The sequence below is a fragment of the Camellia sinensis genome, chromosome 15 (assembly GCF_055761805.1).
Source record: "Camellia sinensis isolate YWXY chromosome 15, ASM5576180v1, whole genome shotgun sequence".
NCBI classification, from domain to species: Eukaryota; Viridiplantae; Streptophyta; class Magnoliopsida; order Ericales; family Theaceae; genus Camellia; species Camellia sinensis.
This window is the reverse complement of record NC_138975.1, coordinates 89,234,110-89,253,972: the sequence shown is the minus strand read 5'-3', so window position 1 is coordinate 89,253,972 and position 19,863 is coordinate 89,234,110. Positions and strand designations below refer to the sequence as shown.

At 34.9% G+C, this 19,863-nt stretch overlaps 1 pseudogene; it reads left to right on the top strand.

Moving 5' to 3' along the window:
- The first annotated feature begins 292 nt into the window (after nt 1-292).
- LOC145813113 ((-)-germacrene D synthase-like) lies at nt 293-19,489 on the top strand (annotated as a pseudogene).
- Nucleotides 19,490-19,863: the final 374 nt, after the last annotated feature.

Here is a 19,863-nt window from a genome sequence, read left to right as displayed (position 1 = left end):
ATTGATCCTTGTTGGCACACTTAAATTTACTTTATTAACCTTCGAAAGCCAAAAAAGCCAACAAGTATACTAACTTAGGTTATAGGATGATTGGGTTAATTAATTGATATTAATAATTTGTTATATTTATTAATATTATTATAAATACAATGTAGGATGATCTGGTTAATTATTATATTATATATATATATATATATTATACATACAATATATGTTAAAACAGTCGGTTTCGGTTAGTTCAGTGCATAAGGTGCTTAAACTAATACTGAACTGAAAATTTTTAAAAAAAAAATTTAATTTAAAAACAACACAGACCTATTCTTATTAAAAAATAAACCAAATACGGATGGTTTGGTTCGATTTAATCGATTTGGTCAATCTTTTCAATTTGAGGTCCACGTTTGTTTTTTGGTTTAGTGGAAATTGGAATGTAAATTTCACGTGCACGAACTCGGATTCTTCCTTAATGTTTCACCTCCAAATACATGGTATAAATAGCAAAGCACTAGAGCTCTTCGGTCCATATCAGCCACAACCAGGAAAAAAAAAAAAAAAAAAAAGGCCACAAGAGTGTTCTTGTTCACTTCCATTTTCTCGTCACACAACCAAAAACAAAAACATGGAATTGTCTATTCATGCTTTACCTATTCCTGATTCAACCAAAAACATGGTACCTCAGGTCACTCGACTCTCAGCCAATTATCATCCTAGCTATTGGGGAGATTATTTCCTCGCACACGCCTCTCATGCCGTAGTAAAATTGGATTTGCTAGCATTGCACATATTTAATGTCTGTCTTTAATTTTGTGCATGGTTTTAAATAATAGTATTAGAACATGTATTAATAAGGATTCGATTATATATCAATCGATATCAAACAGCATCGACCAATATATCTATAAATATTAGTACCAAAAGTCTAAAATCTTATTACATATCGTGATATTTAAAATCTGACAACATGGACACAAAAGAAACTACATGGAATGTTGTTGAACAACCATTTTTATTATGATGGAATTTTGTTAGACACCTGCATTTATATATATATATATATATGTTTTCATGTTGCAGGAAGTAGATGTTAACATGGAGCAACAACTCTGTTTCATATAAAAGGACTTGATAATAACTAATTTGGTTATTATTTTTCAAATTCACAATATTCCATTTGAAAAATAACATTAATTATGAACAGTGAAGTTTGATTTCATTTACAAAAGTAACATTATCAAATTATTCTTGCTTTATTTTATGTATAAATTTTGAGTAAGAATATAATTTTCTTCATATATATCCTATATTCTCATTGTTTATGCAGGAAGTGGATGTTAAAATGGGCCAACAACTTCAGCAATAGAAAGAGGAAGTGAGAAAGATGCTAGTGGCGGCTAATGATCAGCTTTCACAGAAACTGAACTTCATCGATGCAATCCAATGCCTAGGGGTGTCTTACCATTTTGTAAGTGAGATTGAGGCAGCTTTACAACACATATATGAAACTGATTATGATCACCATGATGACAAAGCCAACGATGATCTTTATACTATTGTTTCGGTTGCTTAGACAACAAGGAAATCCCATCTCTTGTGGTAAGTCTCATTTGCCATGCATTTGATGTTTTGGCATCTGATGGTATCTTAACAAGGCTAAACAAGTCAAACACAACCATACAAGTCCATATGTTATTTTGGCCACACTAATATACCATGTGTCAGATGCATTACGCAAATGTGCTTAACAAATTCAAGGATGACAATGGCAAAAATCATGAATACTTAATTAGCAATGTGCAAGGTATGTTAAGCTTGTATAAGGCTGCACATCTTAGGTTGTGAGGAGAAGATGTATAGTATAAATATTTTTGATCCATACATTTCAAATTATGAGCACTTCTTTAAATATTTTTTTATGGATATATAAGGTAGTTAATCAAGTCAGGCTTTTCCAATCATATTGAAGTGATTTAAAAGTTGACTAACATAGATCCTATTACATATTTCAGGTGGTGGAAAGAATTGGACTTTGCAAAGAAAACGCCTTTTGCCAGAGACAGAATAGTGGAGCTCTATTTTTGGATACTGGGAGTTTATTTTGAGCCCCAATACCTACTTGCTAAAAGGATGCTAACCAAAGTGATTGCCTTGACTTCCATTATTGATGACATCTATGATGTCTATGGTACTTTAGAAGAACTTGCACTCTTCACTGATGCAATTGAGAGGTTCAAACCTATTTGTTCCCTAATGAACTTTGCATTTGATCTTATAGACGTATCAAAATCTCGTCAATTGTTCATTATCCATCTGTATTTTAGGTGGGAAATCAGTGCCATAGATCAACTTCCAGAGTACATAAAACTATGTTATCAAGCACTTCTAGATGTTTGCAACATGATTGATGAAGAAATGGCAAGGTAAGGAAGATCATATTACGTCCACTACGTAAAATCTGCAGTAAGCCTCATACTGATTGGTTACAAACAAACAATTTGTGATTAGCAATAAGATTATATGTGAAATTTGATCAAAAAGAAATAGTACTGATCAATTTTGTTCAAATCTCAAATGAAAAATTTAGTTAGAGCATACTTTGAAGAAGCCAAATGGTTTCACCAAGTCTATGTTCCAAGTATCGAAGATTATATGCGAGTTGCACTAGTAACCTGCGGTTACACAATGCTAGCAACCACTTCCTTTGTTAGGTTGGGAGAGGTGGTGTCTAAAGAGGCCTTTGATTGGGTGTCAAGTGATCCTTTAATTGTTCAAGCTTCATCAATAGTTAACAGACTCATGGATGACATGGCAAGCCACGAGGTAATAAGATAAATCAAAAGTCTTGCAAAATCACCAAGGATCCTCTAGAGTGAAATTTTCCTAAAGTTTCCTAAAGTACTACATTGTGTGGTTGAGATTTACTGGCAAGTCACATCAGAAAAATTGATGTGACTTGCCAGTAAATCTCAACCACACAATGTAACACTCTAGAAAACTTTAGGAAAAAATCATTCTAGAGGATCTTTGCTCTTGCAAAATGGTGTATTATGTTGTAATCCCGATGATCACGCGGTATTGTTAATGTGGTGAGCTTTGCTCATCTTTACTGAATTAAAATATATCTATACTATATATATAAACAAATGTAGTGGAGTATGAGAATTCTCCAAACTCTTAATACTAAATTCTTATAGATTCTCTCTCCTACATGTCACTTCTCAAGTCTCCCCTCTCACTTTTCCTAATTTTTAATCATTTGTCAATTATCTAAATCTCAAAAGCTAAAAGGATTATATATATTTAAATAAAATGATAAATATTTAAATATGAACAACAAAGAGGTAGAGATAAAAATATAAAATAAATAAAATAAAAAGATAACTATTCAAATTTCAACTACAAAATAATATAAAGAGTCAAATAAAAGATAAAAAAAATAACTAAATAAAAAACATTACGAGTCAATTAATTATAAAAATAAAAAGTTAACTATTTATATCTGAACAATTAAAAAAAATTTAAATAAAAAAATTACGAGTCAAATGATTTTTAAAATAAAAAGGTAATTATGTATATATGAATAACAAATAAATATAGATGAAAAAATATACAAAAATAAAAATATAACTATTTAATGAAAATTCAAATAAATGATAACAAAATATTTAAATAAAAAAAAGAATAAGAATGGGATGTAAATATCCCAAAAAGATGATAATTTTTTTAACGATCTATATTTATTATTTGTTAATTTGTTATAGAATTTCTATATATTTCAACTTAATCTTTTTAAAGTTTATCTTTAAGTGGAACTTAATATTTTATCATAAAAAAAAAATTACGAGTCAATTAATTATAAAAATAAAAAGTTAACTATTTATATATGAACAATTAAAAAAAATTTAAATAAAAAAATATTATGAGTCAAATGATTTTTAAAATAAAAAGATAATTATGTATATATGAATAACAAATAAATATAGATGAAAAAATATACAAAAATAAAAATATAACTATTTAATGAAAATTCAAATAAAAGATAACAAAATATTTAAATAAAAAAAAGAATAAGATTGGGATATAAATATCCCAAAAAGATGATAATTTTTTTAACGATCTATATTTATCTTTTGTTAGTTTATTATAGAATTTTTATATGTTCCAACTTAATATTTTTAAAGTTTATCTTTAAGTGGAACTTAATATTTTATCTTTTAAAATCATCAATTACTTATCCGTACAAATTTTAAACATGATAGAATTCCATATATATCTTTTGTTTAAGCATAATTTTTTTAATATAAAAACAAGTTCCTGCAAAAGAAACCATGAATAGAAAATTGGGGGGAAAACAATTAACATTGAGCCATTTATGATCCCTTTTCGGTGCCTAAAAATCTTAAATATTTGCTTTACATTTGAAATGTGTACTTGCATGAGTTTTTGCATTTGTAAGAAAGTGAATTAATATAAATGAATATTATTTTTTTTTTTTAAATTTGGTTACAATCTGTATTTTTCCTTATTTCTTTCTTTTTGTTAATAATGTGTCATTTAATTGAGATTTTATTCTTTTTTTATAATTATAAAAGCACTACAATTATCAATTTGTAACTCTCCCACTTATTGATTATTTGTGTTTAATTTTTTTTTTTTTTTTTTTGGTGTAGATGTTAGATTGAAAATGAAGAACACATCAAAATTTATTGGATATGGGTTATATTTTAAATGTATTCATCAGTTGATTTTTTATTGTTGATTATCCTATTGAAATAATTCATGATTAAATTTATTTTTAGTAACTCATTTCCTTTGAGAACTAAACCACAAATTTCTTCTTTGTTTAAATTTTTTATTTATTTATTTAGATTCAGAGTTTGAGCAAATGGAAGAGATGGAAATTTATTTATTTATTTAAATTTCTTCTTTGATAATGCACTTGTAATATATGTTGTGAAATGCCTCTTGAAAAGAGATGGAAATGACCGGTAATGGGTCGGAATGTTTAATATTGGGTTGAAATGTTGTTAGAAATGGAGAAAACCTGCTTTTGAAAAACTTGTGTTTAATTTCGGGGATGAAATTCTTTAAGGAGGGGAGGTTATAGCGATCCCGGTTTCCCTTTTCATTGGTTGTTGTGTACATCTCGTTTACATCCTTTACTCTTTGTATTTGAGTTTTGGGTTATGTTGGGCAGGTGTTTAACAGGTTGGTTGAGCTTAGGAACCAAGTGTAGTTGCCCAGATTTTGGCCTTCACGCTCGAGCGAGGATTTTGACGCTCGAGCGGGCCCTTTGTTGTTGTCTGTCCGCTCGAGTGGGGTTTCCGATGCTCGAGCGTAGTTTTCCATCTTCCAGTATCTCCTCTGCAGTGTTGTGCGCTCGAGCGGGAGTTTTGACGCTCGAGCGGGATGTTGTGTGTGACGCTCGAGCGGATATATGGTTCTGTAAAAGTTCTGGAAGTGTGTATCCGCCGCTTGAGCGGGATTGTTGACGCTCGAGCGGGAGTCTGTGACTGACGCTCGAGCGGGGGTTTGGACGCTCGAGCGGGGCGACTTTTATATAAATCCGAGATCCGACTTTTGGATCACTTTTTCAACTCCTTTTCTCTCTCTTACTTTTCAAAACCTCCATTTGAGAGCTCCTCTCACTAGAACCTCAACTTCTCTCTAGGTATTGATCTAGCTAGGGTGTATTCCTCACCTTTGGTCTTTACAAAAGTTGTGTTGATCGTCGAGGGCTACGTTTTAATCCGAAAATATCGAGTTTTGGAGCACGTTGAGTTTCTTCATCTTCACCCCTTGAGCTCCGAATTTGAGGTAGGGATATCCTACTCCTCTTTATGAGTTTTGTCTTTAAATTTTGGCATTTCGATATGTTGGGAGTTGTTGGGTAATTTTGAGAAAGTTCGGGCCTTTGTGTAATTTTACAAAAGTTGGGTATTTAATCATATAAAATCTAAATGCATGTTTGGCATGGAAAAGTGAAATTAATGTTAAAACATTAATGGAAATGGAACCTAAGGGTTGTGATGTTAATTAAGGAATATGCCCTAATTACATTGGTTAATTAACTTGTATAATTAATTGTTGGAAATGAGGAATTGAATTGAGAATGTTGAAATCGGGAATGTATGGGACTAAAGAGTGTGGTTGAATCATTTATTGCTCACCTGATTGAAATGTCGATTTAATATCCATTTTGTGCATTTATTTTCTATTTAGAAATAATTGCTTTGGGCTATCGGTGGAGGATAGTCTTGATTGTTGTAGACAATGCATGATGATTAGGCAAACTAAAACCAATCGAGTGAATGTGTCATAGAGTATGACGGTGAATTGAATACATTAATTCTATGTATTGATTGATTGTGTATAGAACCCTTGTGTTTATATGCACTGTGTGTAGAGGAGGAGATGGGGGATGTACTCCGCGGTTCAGGGGAAGATGGGGGATGTACCTCTAAACCGGATAGGATTGGGAGGAGATGGGGGATGAACTCCGTAGACACAGCTCATATGCTTGTCTAGAGAAGTGAAGATACAGCTCATAGGCTTATCTTTGAGAAGTGTAGATACAGCTCATATGCTTGTCTAGTGAAGTGTAGATACAGCTCATATGCTTGTCTAGTGAAGTGTGGATACAGCTTATATGCTTATCTGTTGATGCGTAAGATGTTTATCTGTTGATGTGTTGATATAGCTAATATGCTTATCTGTTAAATAAGGATGGAAAATGGAAAGTGATATAGACTCGTATGTTATGAAATTGTGACGTGATATATGCGGATGTATCGGCGTTGGCCATCTATCAATTGCTAATATTTTAGTCATTGCTCATAGTTGGTTTTGTATATCTCTGCTGGGCTGTGGCTCACCCTATATGGGAACATCATTTTCAGGTACAGGTAGCATGCCACCTCCAAGGACATAGCTTGGGAGGCTAGAGGCGGACACACTTTTGTTGTCTTATTTCTTTTGATGTATTACATGTATATTCAAGCCAAGGGCTTAATGTGTAAATGAGTTAATACTCTTTTGTTGTAACCAAGTGTTAGCTTGGAAAGCTATAAGCCTATATATATCAATGTATGTCTATATTGATGGGTTTAATGTTATTATTTTGAGGGCGTTACACGGGTGACCACTAGTATATCTATATAATAAAGTAAGCTGGTTTTTGAATTTGTCCTACACACATTTGTTTTACTAGGATATTTGGACGGCTCAGATCTATTCAAATTATAAAACAATAGCTGATATATATTTTTCAAAAAATATTCTACATGTACATTTTTTATTTTCCTGACTCTCCCTCTTACTTTTTCTTTTTCTCACCTATCCTTCCATGATCCCATAATCGCACATGCCTCTCTCTTTTCATTTTATTTTTTTTATTTTCTCTCATTTTTATTTTTCTCTCTATTTGTTTATTTTTCTATTTTCTCCTTTTTGTTCAATATATTTTACACATATTTCCATACATTGTATGTATGCTTCTAATACACTAGGACATTATGGGCATACATATAATTTCCATATAATTATGTAAGCAAAAGCAATATTGTACGTACGCCCGTGGAAATTTTATGTATGCCAGGCACATCTATCTATCTATCTATCTATCTAGCTATATATTGTATAAGCCAAAACGAGTTTTCGTGAGGAGTTTTATGAGAACTCTAAAATTTTATAATAAATTTGTAAATTTATCAAATTAAAAAATAAATTTAAATAGTATTAAAATTACAATTATATTCTAATCTTAACATTATTTATATCATCCCTTCGGGTACAGGCATACGCTAGTATATATATACTAAACGTTTAAAGTAAAATTAGTTTACTTTAGAAGAATTGAACTAAGATTATACAGCTTTTGGAAATCAAAATATTAATTATTTTATAAAAACTCAAAATAACATTATAGTAATGAGTTTTTTCAAAGGCTTGGGGTGACTAAAATACTAATTTTGTCACAACCCGAACCCGCCCCCATGGGTTAAGGACGTAACCGGCCAGTAATCCTAAGATTGCCTACGGCCTCCGACCAAAACAGACTTAACACATCAGAGTAAAGGGGCCAAAAGGGAAGCAAAATTTAAAACTTTGTCCATAGAGCCGGGCTTATATGCACATCATAACATTCCATACCAACTCATGTTAATAACTCACGTCAGAAATGTAGTAGCATAAAATTCTATACAGACAGGATCATCCAACTAAGTCAACCCATGAAACTATATACAGACATAATCAAAAACTTCGCCACCATGACAAGATATAAATACATAACGGAAGGGCGAAGACGGGTCTCGTGCGTGAGACGCAAGGGCTGACTCTCCAAAAACCTCTGTTGTTCCTCACAGACTTCACTGGGGCTGGGTTTGGACTTCTCCGGGCTCACCTACAAACACATGAATGAGCGTGAGCGATAGCCCAGTGAATAATATCAAATACAGAAATTACGTAAACAATGTAGAACAACAGGTTCCAAACGGCCTTAGGCCCAATTCCTATTTCTACTTAACAGATATATAAGTATACGAAATTCAAATCAAGTGACTGTAGTTCCAACCATTCTGGCCTTTGGCCCACTCAGATTTCCATTCATGTCAAAACGGCCTTCGGCCCATTCATTTATGTCAAAACGGCCTTCGGCCCATTTATTTCTGTCAAAACGGCCTTCGGCCCATTCATTTCTGTCAAAACGGCCTTCGGCCCATTCATTTCTGTCAAAACGGCCTTCGGCCCATTCATTCATGTCAAAACGGCTTTCGGCCTACTCATTCATGTCAAAACGGCCTTTGGCCCACTCACATGTGTCAAAACGACCTTTGGTCCATTCATTTACATCAAAACGACCTTTGGTCCATTCATTCATTTCAAAACGACCTTTGGTCCATTCATTCACATCAAAACGACCTTTGGTCCATTCATTCATTTCAAAACGACCTTTGGTCCATTCATTCATCCATATCAGACTTACGTCCACAAACCCAATTAGCAATTCATAAAGCTTAAAAGGGAGTAAACAATTGGACATTCGCAAGCATTCAAATATTGATATTACTCACAGTGATTGGCTTGTGGATTCGCCCTGGAGCTTGACCCTACACATTCCATGAACACAAAAGGGGTCATTAACAATTCAATCCGTTCCTTAATTCACATATTCCTCTTTTAGGCTTTATTCTTATCTCATTAGCTCATTTACAATGCTTAACATAAGCCTAAGAATGCTTGCAAGTGAAAGAGAACAGAAAACAGAACACAAAATGCAAAAACAGGATTTCAGAAAATAGGGTCCCCGCTCGAGCGTGGACTTCCCCCGCTCGAGCGGACCCTTAGGTCTGCAAAAGTACTGGTTGCCTTCAATTCCAGCTCGAGCGTGAACTCGGCCGCTCGAGCGGACTGCCTGTCTACATAGCTCCCCGCTCGAGCGTCAACTTCCCCGCTCGAGCGGGAACCATGTCTGCAGAAAATGCTGGGAGCTCGATTTCTCCGCTCGAGCGTCAGGTTCCCCGCTCGAGCGGACATCAAAATTCTGGGTTTTCCAGATTGTGTTCTTGAGCTCCCTTCACCATTCAAACCGTCATTCCATGCTTTTGGTGGCTCCAATTTCACATATACTTGTACTAACATGGTATAAACACCAAAATACATCTTCATGGAGCCCAATTTCAAGGATTAAACACTTGCATGTCTCAAATTGACACCAAACTCAATTCTATCATACATATTCATGCATTCAAAGCTCCCATCTTCAATTATTCAGACATGCATGCCCATTTGACTTCATATTCACTTCAAATAATGTAATTAGTGCTCATTCCCATAAAATTTAACAAAGACATGCTTGCATGTGGGATTACACTACCAATCTTTCACAATTTCACAAATTACATGCTAGATTTTGTGATTCCATAGGAATTCTTTACATGCATGTACATATCAAGCCTCAATTTCAATAAAGCCAACTCAAATCATGCTCTTGATCACAAACAACCCTTGAACACACAAGATTACACATTAAACTCATGAATTCAAGAATCAATGCTTACCTAGGGGCTCAATTCTTCCAATTTATGGTCAATTCTTGAGTTAAATCTTCAAATTCCCAAGCTAGAGCCAAAAATTGCTCAAGTCTCTTCCCTTCTCTCTCTATAGCCGGCCTCTCTCTCACTCTCAATTGTCTAACTCAGATTTTGAGTTCTAAGAGAGCTAAAGGAGAGTGCAATACAAATATACAACAAGCCCCACTAACAAATATTTTAATATAAAATAATGGGGTACTTAATTTATCAATTTAATCAGTTTAAATTGACCAGAACCAATTTTCAATTAAATTTCACCGTAGGCTCTAAAAATTATGCCAAACACGATGGCGTAATCAATTTCGGGTTCTGTGGCCGATAAGGCCTTCAATTATATTTCCAAAGCCGATAAATCAAACAGATATTCCTACGGTGAACAGATAACAATTCAAAACCACATAATGGCACACAAAACCATAACAAACGCATAATCGTATACACATTAAGGACCAATTAGCATATTACGGAACAGGGGTATTACAGTCTTCCCCCCTTTAGGAAGTTTGGTCCTCCAAACTTAATTTACTTGTAGCTGAAATAATTCGGAATACTTCCTTATTCAACGGTTCCATTTCTTTTCTTTTTCTTTTTTTTTCGATAGCCACTTACTTAGCCCCAAAGTCAAACAAAACTCAGTTCTTACTCAGTCAGAGACTTACCTTTTCTTCCATACAAGGCCTGTATGGTGCCATACCGAAACTAGAGTGTAAGCCCTCGTCGTGAGTAAGGTCTGCCAACGATGAATAGATCTTTCCAACTCCCCTGAAAAATCTAATGCATATTTTTGGAGCATTCCTCCCAAAAATCTAACAAGTTCTTTCTGATCATACATCAATTTGCAGATGGAAAACAGCGCCGAATCATAATTCAGTTTCGTATCAAATTCATAATTTGTCCAGATCATATACAGAAATCGTAAGTCATGATTAAGTTTACGTGATACCTCCATTAGCATTAACAGATCAGAACGGAACAGAATAGAACAGAACATATACACGTGAGGTTACGAATAACCAGTTCCATAAAGGAACCTCCGAATCCAGGTAACAGAACAGAACAGAAGTTGAGCCCCCATTGCCTCTTGAAGGCTTTTCAGAATTCAAACACATTTTAGAATTTATGTCTAAACAATAGATACTGGGACTCCATGTAAACGAGCGATCTTATCGATGTAAACAGTGGCTAGTCTACAAGCATCATACAAAATTTTATAGGGAGAAATGGGCAACTTCAATAATTTACCTACAATAGCCCAAATGGGACTTATACCTTGGGTGCTCAAGGTAGTCCCACAACGGAATTCGTAGCCACATATTCCCATTTCCATCCCAAAATGGAGAGAGGTTGAAGTAGTTCCGCCACTATCTGAAATTCAACTTCGACCTGTTGGCACCGAAAATTATTTAGACACATTCACCAACTGCCCTCTTCAAGGTAGGTCACCAACATATTTATTTCAATGTCAGCTAACTTCATCACAGAGGTTCGGTCTATTCCGTGTCACAAAAGTTCAATTCATTCTTCAATAATTCCCCAATTCACGATCTGATTCGGTATTTAGTCCAATGACTCATCACAATTATCCAAGGTCAATTAAAAGTCTTCAGGAATATAAGGTGGATTCAGATACTGATTCCCGAAACAACAAGGGTAACATCGAAGTAATTACCCACACAATACACATAGTCCAGACATCCCCATAATACTGATTGTAAATTACAATAACATCGAAGCAGGCAATTTCTGACATAATACACGTGTTCTCAATTCATCCAACAGTTTACAGTTCACAGTTCGGTTCAATATTCAATTCCCTGTTCTATCGAGTCTTTCCACATTATCTGATAGTCATCAAAAGCATAAGGCAATCCATATATAAACCTCTATAATGGCAAAGGTAGTATCAAAGGAGTCAATCACATGTTAAGCACAATTTACACATCCTCAGGACCCCAATTACAGAATATAATGGCGCTGGGCAGGTGTTCACACGGTGTACTGAATTCGCACACTTATGGATAATCAGGATTTTTCAAAGCTTCTTGGATGTCTATAACATTTACATAATGCCAAAGGATGACATTCCAAACAAAACAAAGGAATAATCGTCTCGGAATCGAAGCACACCCGTTCGCGACCGTCGGTGGCCGATTCCAGATCGATTAGTCAAACCCACCCGTACGAAACCGTCGGTGGCAAAAGGTATCTTAATCAAAGGTGCTACATAGGCTTAACGTCCCCTAGCACAAAAGGACACTCTAAGAATGTCATCAAAGCAACACAACACCATTCACTATAACCTGATTTCTCCAAAACCTGGTAACACTGAAGCAATCGCTCTCCCTTACAAAACATGTTCTGATCAGTCAAAGACAAATGTTCAGTACTGCTCGAAATCAAATCAATCTACCGTCATCAGTCCCCATAGCATCAAACCAACCAGGATGGGACAATACACAAGCATCGTTCCTTAAGACACCCAATCACGGGATTTGTACAATTCAGTTCATCTATAACACATATGTCCTCAATAGTTGAAGGTTGGTTCTCAATGGTGTTCATAGGTAGATCAATCTATTGATAGCCCACAAAAGGTCTTTCAAATAAGTCAAGCACTCCAAACGGATTCAAGTTTTAGGTCCATCAGTTTTCCTGCCAATAATAATCTGGTCATTTATTTATAGACAATTCTTAACCCCTTTTTACAAAATCAACTTAGATAGAGGTTCTCATCAATCAATCCAAGCAAAGGTCTTGTCAGATTAAATCTAGCAAAGGTCCCGTCAAATTATATCCAATGAGGGTTCTATCGGGTCAATTCAGACAAAGGTTCTATTGGATCAAGTCAGATAAAAGTTTTCTCAAATAGGGTACATTTGATTCTGTAAAGCTCACTTCGTTTGTTTAGGCACATGGCTAATAGTTTCACAACTGCCCTGAATTTATCAGTTCTCAAGGTCGTATCAGAATCATTCATCACAACTGTTCATATCAAAGTGTTTCAAATCACGTACAATACGGTATTGTCCACATAAGTTCAGGTATAGTTACATAAGCATGCAAGTGTTCATATCAGGAGGTACGTATCATAATCAGTATAGCAGTTCCCAAATAAGCCTTGTATGCAAGAACACGGTGCACAGTAATATATTATACAAAGTTCCTCGGGTACACATAGTATGGGATTGCTACGCAAAAGTTCCAAATTAGTCACATCACCCAATCAACTTTCTACCAATCAAAATATATGGTCTCACAATTAGAGTTCATCATTTAGGGCGCTCAACTTGGTCACACGATTACAGAATCATAATTCCAGTGGTTTAGTCATTCAAGGCGGTGACATAATAAATCACCCTGAGCATAGGTGTAGATATATATGTGCACGTGCAGAGTCAATCAATATCCCAAAACGTATTTCACAAATTTCCCAAACGGGGCATATACTTCCAATGAATACAGTCTCGATCATGTGAGTCTAACCAATCTAGATACACATACAGCAGATATGAAATATATGCCGATCCGAATCAAATAATATCCCAAGCGAAGATGTACAAACGTACTAATTCAGAATCAATCAACACATAAGCATTCATTTGTACACAGTATAGATACCTGGGATGATGGTTACAACATTCTGAGTGCTTTCTGGGATGAGTGTAATTACTCCATCCTGAGTAGCAATTCCTACCACTGGTACGGATTTAGCCAAGGCAGGGGATTCATTCACATTTCGTTCAATCCGGGGACAGTTCCTTGCCGTATGGTCCATTTTACCATATCTATAACGAGCCCCAAAAGTCTGATAACAAACTCCTCTGCGTTTCTCACACTGGTGGTGGCAAAGGTTCTTGCCGTAGCGGCAACTGACGCTGTTGTCTCAAGATCTCTGCCAATTCTTGTACTACTCTTTCCGGACTATCAAGTCGGGCTGTGGAAGAACCTTCCAACCCATATGCCCTTAATTTGCCCATACTCTACACAAATTCTTATCAAACTTTACCAAATATTGGGATGCCCAATACGAAATTAAACACAGAATCACATGAGTACATTCGCACATAGGCACATTGTTATATTCTCCTTTCACATATCGTACGCAATTAATCACTTACGTGACAGATAATTGCATATTTATCAAATATCGCATGCTGAACATTTGCTAAGTAATTCTATACTCAAATCGTGTTCATATTTCAAATAGACACCCGTAGGCAGAATTGAATGCACATAAACAACTATTCATGTATGTGCATTATAACAAAACAAACTTGTTGTACACGTTAGTGTAGCAATTTATATCTTATATTCGAATCATGTGTGGTACTTCTTTTAGCGTGACATATCATGCTGGTCAAGCATATCAACATATCTCATACATAGGCCACGGTATTATTTCCCCCCGGCGAGGGCCTGTGCCACGGTATTATTTCTCCCCGAGCTAGGGCTTCATGACCATAAGCCACAGTATTATATCCCCTGGGCGAGGGCCTCCGCTAAGGATACCACAATTATGTTCAAGGAGAATTTAGGAAATCATTCATTTATATCAAACATAGCTTTATACTTAATACAGAGATTCACAAGTATGCATACACCAGAGAGCATACGTATTCCAAAGGTTTACCATGCAAGCAATTTACAAATTATAGCACATGACTGTTCATACCGAAACACTTAAACATATTCTTGATGCTTTCAGATTTATATTTATCACGTGAATGCATCCTAGATCTTTTCTAGACGCTTATTGCTCTTTTGGACAAGTGTGTGAGTTATTAACTCGTGCTCTGATACCACTCTGTCACAACCTGAACCCGCCCCCATGGGTTAAGGACGTAACCGGCCAGTAATCCTAAGATTACCTACGGCCTCCGACCAAAACAGACTTAACACATCAGAGTAAAGGGGCCAAAAGGGAAGCAAAATTTAAAACTTTGTCCATAGAGCCGTGCTTATATGCACATCATAACATTCCATACCAACTCATGTTAATAACTCACGTCAGAAATGTAGTAGCATAAAATTCTATACAGACAGGATCGTCCAACTAAGTCAACCCATGAAACTATATACAGACATAATCAAAAACTTCGCCACCATGACAAGATATAAATACATAACGGAAGGGCGAAGACGGGTCTCGTGCGTGAGACGCAAGGGCTGACTCTCCAAAAACCTCTGTTGTTCCTCACAGACTTCACTGGGGCTGGGTTTGGACTTCTCCGGGCTCACCTACAAACACATGAATGAGCGTGAGCAATAGCCCAGTGAATAATATCAAATACAGAAATTACGTAAACAATGTAGAACAACAGGTTCCAAACGGCCTTAGGCCCAATTCCTATTTCTACTTAACAGATATATGAGTATACGAAATTCAAATCAAGTGACTGTAGTTCCAACCATTCTGGCCTTTGGCCCACTCAGATTTCCATTCATGTCAAAACGGGCTTCGGCCCATTCATTTATGTCAAAACGGCCTTCGGCCCATTTATTTCTGTCAAAACGGCCTTCGGCCCATTCATTTATGTCAAAACGGCCTTCGGCCCATTCATTTCTGTCAAAACGGCCTTCGGCCCATTCATTCATGTTAAAACGGCTTTCGGCCTACTCATTCATGTCAAAACGGCCTTTGGCCCACTCACATGTGTCAAAACGACCTTTGGTCCATTCATTTACATCAAAACGACCTTTGGTCCATTCATTCATTTCAAAACGACCTTTGGTCCATTCATTCACATCAAAACGACCTTTGGTCCATTCATTCATTTCAAAACGACCTTTGGTCCATTCATTCATCCATATCAGACTTACGTCCACAAACCCAATTAGCAATTCATAAAGCTTAAAAGGGAGTAAACAATTAGACATTCGCAAGCATTCAAATATTGATATTACTCACAGTGATTGGCTTGTGGATTCGCCCTGGAGCTTGACCCTACACATTCCATGAACACAAAAGGGGTCATTAACAATTCAATCCGTTCCTTAATTCACATATTCCTCTTTTAGGCTTTATTCTTATCTCATTAGCTCATTTACAATGCTTAACATAAGCCTAAGAATGCTTGCAAGTGAAAGAGAACAGAAAACAGAACACAAAATGCAAAAACAGGATTTCAGAAAATAGGGTCCCCGCTCGAGCGTGGACTTCCCCCGCTCGAGCGGACCCTTAGGTCTGCAAAAGTACTGGTTGCCTTCAATTCCAGCTCGAGCGTGAACTCGGCCGCTCGAGCGGACTGCCTGTCTACATAGCTCCCCGCTCGAGCGTCAACTTCCCCGCTCGAGCGGGAACCATGTCTGCAGAAAATGCTGGGAGCTCGATTTCTCCGCTCGAGCGTCAGGTTCCCCGCTCGAGCGGACATCAAAATTCTGGGTTTTCCAGATTGTGTTCTTGAGCTCCCTTCACCATTCAAACCGTCATTCCATGCTTTTGGTGGCTCCAATTTCACATATACTTGTACTAACATGGTATAAACACCAAAATACATCTTCATGGAGCCCAATTTCAAGGATTAAACACTTGCATGTCTCAAATTGACACCAAACTCAATTCTATCATACATATTCATGCATTCAAAGCTCCCATCTTCAATTATTCAGACATGCATGCCCATTTGACTTCATATTCACTTCAAATAATGTAATTAGTGCTCATTCCCATAAAATTTAACAAAGACATGCTTGCATGTGGGATTACACTACCAATCTTTCACAATTTCACAAATTACATGCTAGATTTTGTGATTCCATAGGAATTCTTTACATGCATGTACATATCAAGCCTCAATTTCAATAAAGCCAACTCAAATCATGCTCTTGATCACAAACAACCCTTGAACACACAAGATTACACATTAAACTCATGAATTCAAGAATCAATGCTTACCTAGGGGCTCAATTCCTCCAATTTATGGTCAATTCTTGAGTTAAATCTTCAAATTCCCAAGCTAGAGCCAAAAATTGCTCAAGTCTCTTCCCTTCTCTCTCTATAGCCGGCCTCTCTCTCACTCTCAATTGTCTAACTCAGATTTTGAGTTCTAAGAGAGCTAAAGGAGAGTGCAATACAAATATACAACAAGCCCCACTAACAAATATTTTAATATAAAATAATGGGGTACTTAATTTATCAATTTAATCAGTTTAAATTGACCAGAACCAATTTTCAATTAAATTTCACCGTAGGCTCTAAAAATTATGCCAAACACGATGGCGTAATCAATTTCGGGTTCTGTGGCCGATAAGGCCTTCAATTATATTTCCAAAGCCGATAAATCAAACAGATATTCCTACGGTGAACAGATAACAATTCAAAACCACATAATGGCACACAAAACCATAACAAACGCATAATCGTATACACATTAAGGACCAATTAGCATATTACGGAACAGGGGTATTACAAATTTATTCTGCAATTATTAAAAATTACATGATAAAATGCAAATTTTCAAAAGTTTGGAAGGGTAATGGCCCCCGCCTGTCACTCCTGTGTCCGCCACTAGTTAGATCCTATATAATTATAAGAGCCTCAGATATTTTTCTAAAATAACTTTAATTTGAGGTGGTAGTTTCTCTTTTTTTTCTTTTTAATTTTTTTAGTTGGTAGTTGGCCTTTCATGCCAATGCGTTTTTCTTTTCTTTTTTTAATTTTAATTTCTTTTAATAATTTGTAAAATCCAAGAATAAAATAAGGCAAACCCATCATCACTGACTTTGACTTTGAACATGAGTAAAATGATGCTTGTGGGTACTAATCAGTTTACAGTGAGCCCTCATCATTGTGGCTAATTCATCACCGATTTAAAGCTTCATTCGGGATGTGAGGTTGACTTTTTAATTATTTTAATCTGGGGCTAAAACAGTCTCGTTTGAGATGAATTTTTTAATTTTTGTAAGAGAAAAATAAAATGATTATAGTTTGAATATAACAACTTTTAGTTTGGAACTAAAAAACCTATTTTATCCTTGTGTGATTAAAATAACCCAAATCTAACTCAAACCCACATGTCAAACGAGCACTAAAGCTTAATTTGGGAACTTTTCCAACTTTTTTACACGTTTTTCCAAAAAAAGCTATAAAAAATATAAAAAAAGAAAAAAAAACTAAAATATTATCTTTTAACCAACTTACCAAAACAACTTTAAGTTAATTCAAATTTTTTGTTCGGTTTGATTTCGATAGTTATCAGAATAAGTACTTCGGTTCAGTTGGTGTTAAGAAAAAAAAAATTTAATATCAATTCAAAAACTTTAATTTTGTTAATTGAGAAACTAAAACTAATCATGTATTGTGGTTTGGATTGTTTAGTTTTGAGAGACTTATGTGTAGGTCTTAATATGTGAACTTATATTCCAATAGGTCTTGTAAAAATTAATAGCATTTTTCATCAAACACTATTAAAAACAACACTAACTGTTAATTTTCAACGATAGTTTAAAAATTGTCACAAACAAATATTACTAATTATAAGTTTTAGCGATAGTTTAAAAAAAGCGTCACAAAAAAATGTCATTAATTTTCAACTTTCAGTGATAGTTTGAAAAATTCATCACAGAAAAACGTCACTAATTGTAATTTTTAGCGACAATTTATAAAAATCCTAACAAAAAAAAAGTCACTAATTCAATTTTTAATGACATGTAAAAAATCATCACAAAAAATTATTTTTAGCGACGATTTTACTAAGACTTATTTTCAATAGAATTTGATGAGGATTAAGTCTAACTAGTAGAGCCTATTAATAGTTTACCCTTTAGTTTTTCAATTTAATGTAAATGAAGGATTATTTACCAATGATTTTAAGGATTTTATAAAAAAAATTAGAATCCAATATCAGAAGTAAATGAAAAGAGATGAAAGAGAATGCTCTGTAAATGCCTCTCCTAAATTTTAATTCAAAATATGAATATAAAAATATTTAAATATAATATTTTGACAGATTTGGTCAATGTTGGTGTAAAAAAATTTATTTCTCAAAATTAAAATAGATAAATTATAATACATTACAATATTTATGAAATTTGAAGAGATTCTTAATTTTATATCATATCCTCTAACTTGATGATAACAGTAATTGTAGTTTGAGTAAAAAAGAGGTCACGTAGCCTCTGCTGTCGAATGTTACATGAAGCAATATGGTGCATCAGAGGAAGAAGTGTTCGTTGAATTTTGAAAGCGGGTTACTAATGCATGGAAAGACATAAATCAAGAGTGTCTCTGCCCAACAACAGTCCCAATGCCTCTCTTGTTGTGAGTAGTCAATCTTGCAGAAGTGATGGATGTTTCATACAAGGACGAAGATGGATATACACATTCTGGAACCAAGCTCAAAGGTTTTGTGACCTCGATGCTTATTGATTCAGTGCCAACATCAACACGCAAAAAATAAAAGCCAATCACAAATTGGAGACATAATGTCTATGGACTGACAAGATTTTTCAAAAATAGATCTACCAATAAATTCTATAAAATCGTATTTATACATATGTATTGTGTGTGTGTGTGTGTGTGTGTGTGTGTGTGTGTGTGTGTTTTATTTATTTATTTATTTATTTTTATATTTGTAACAGAACTAGCATTACTCTACAAATAATTCTCTTTGTAATGGGAAGTCCGGATTAATCTCTTTCCTAAAAGATTGTAATATGATATGAAATCATTTTTAACAAAGGAATTTTTTGTTAGCATCATCATATTTGTACATCTCAAACTCAAAGCGATATTTGAAAATAACAGTGTTAAATAGTCTAATTTGTGACAAGT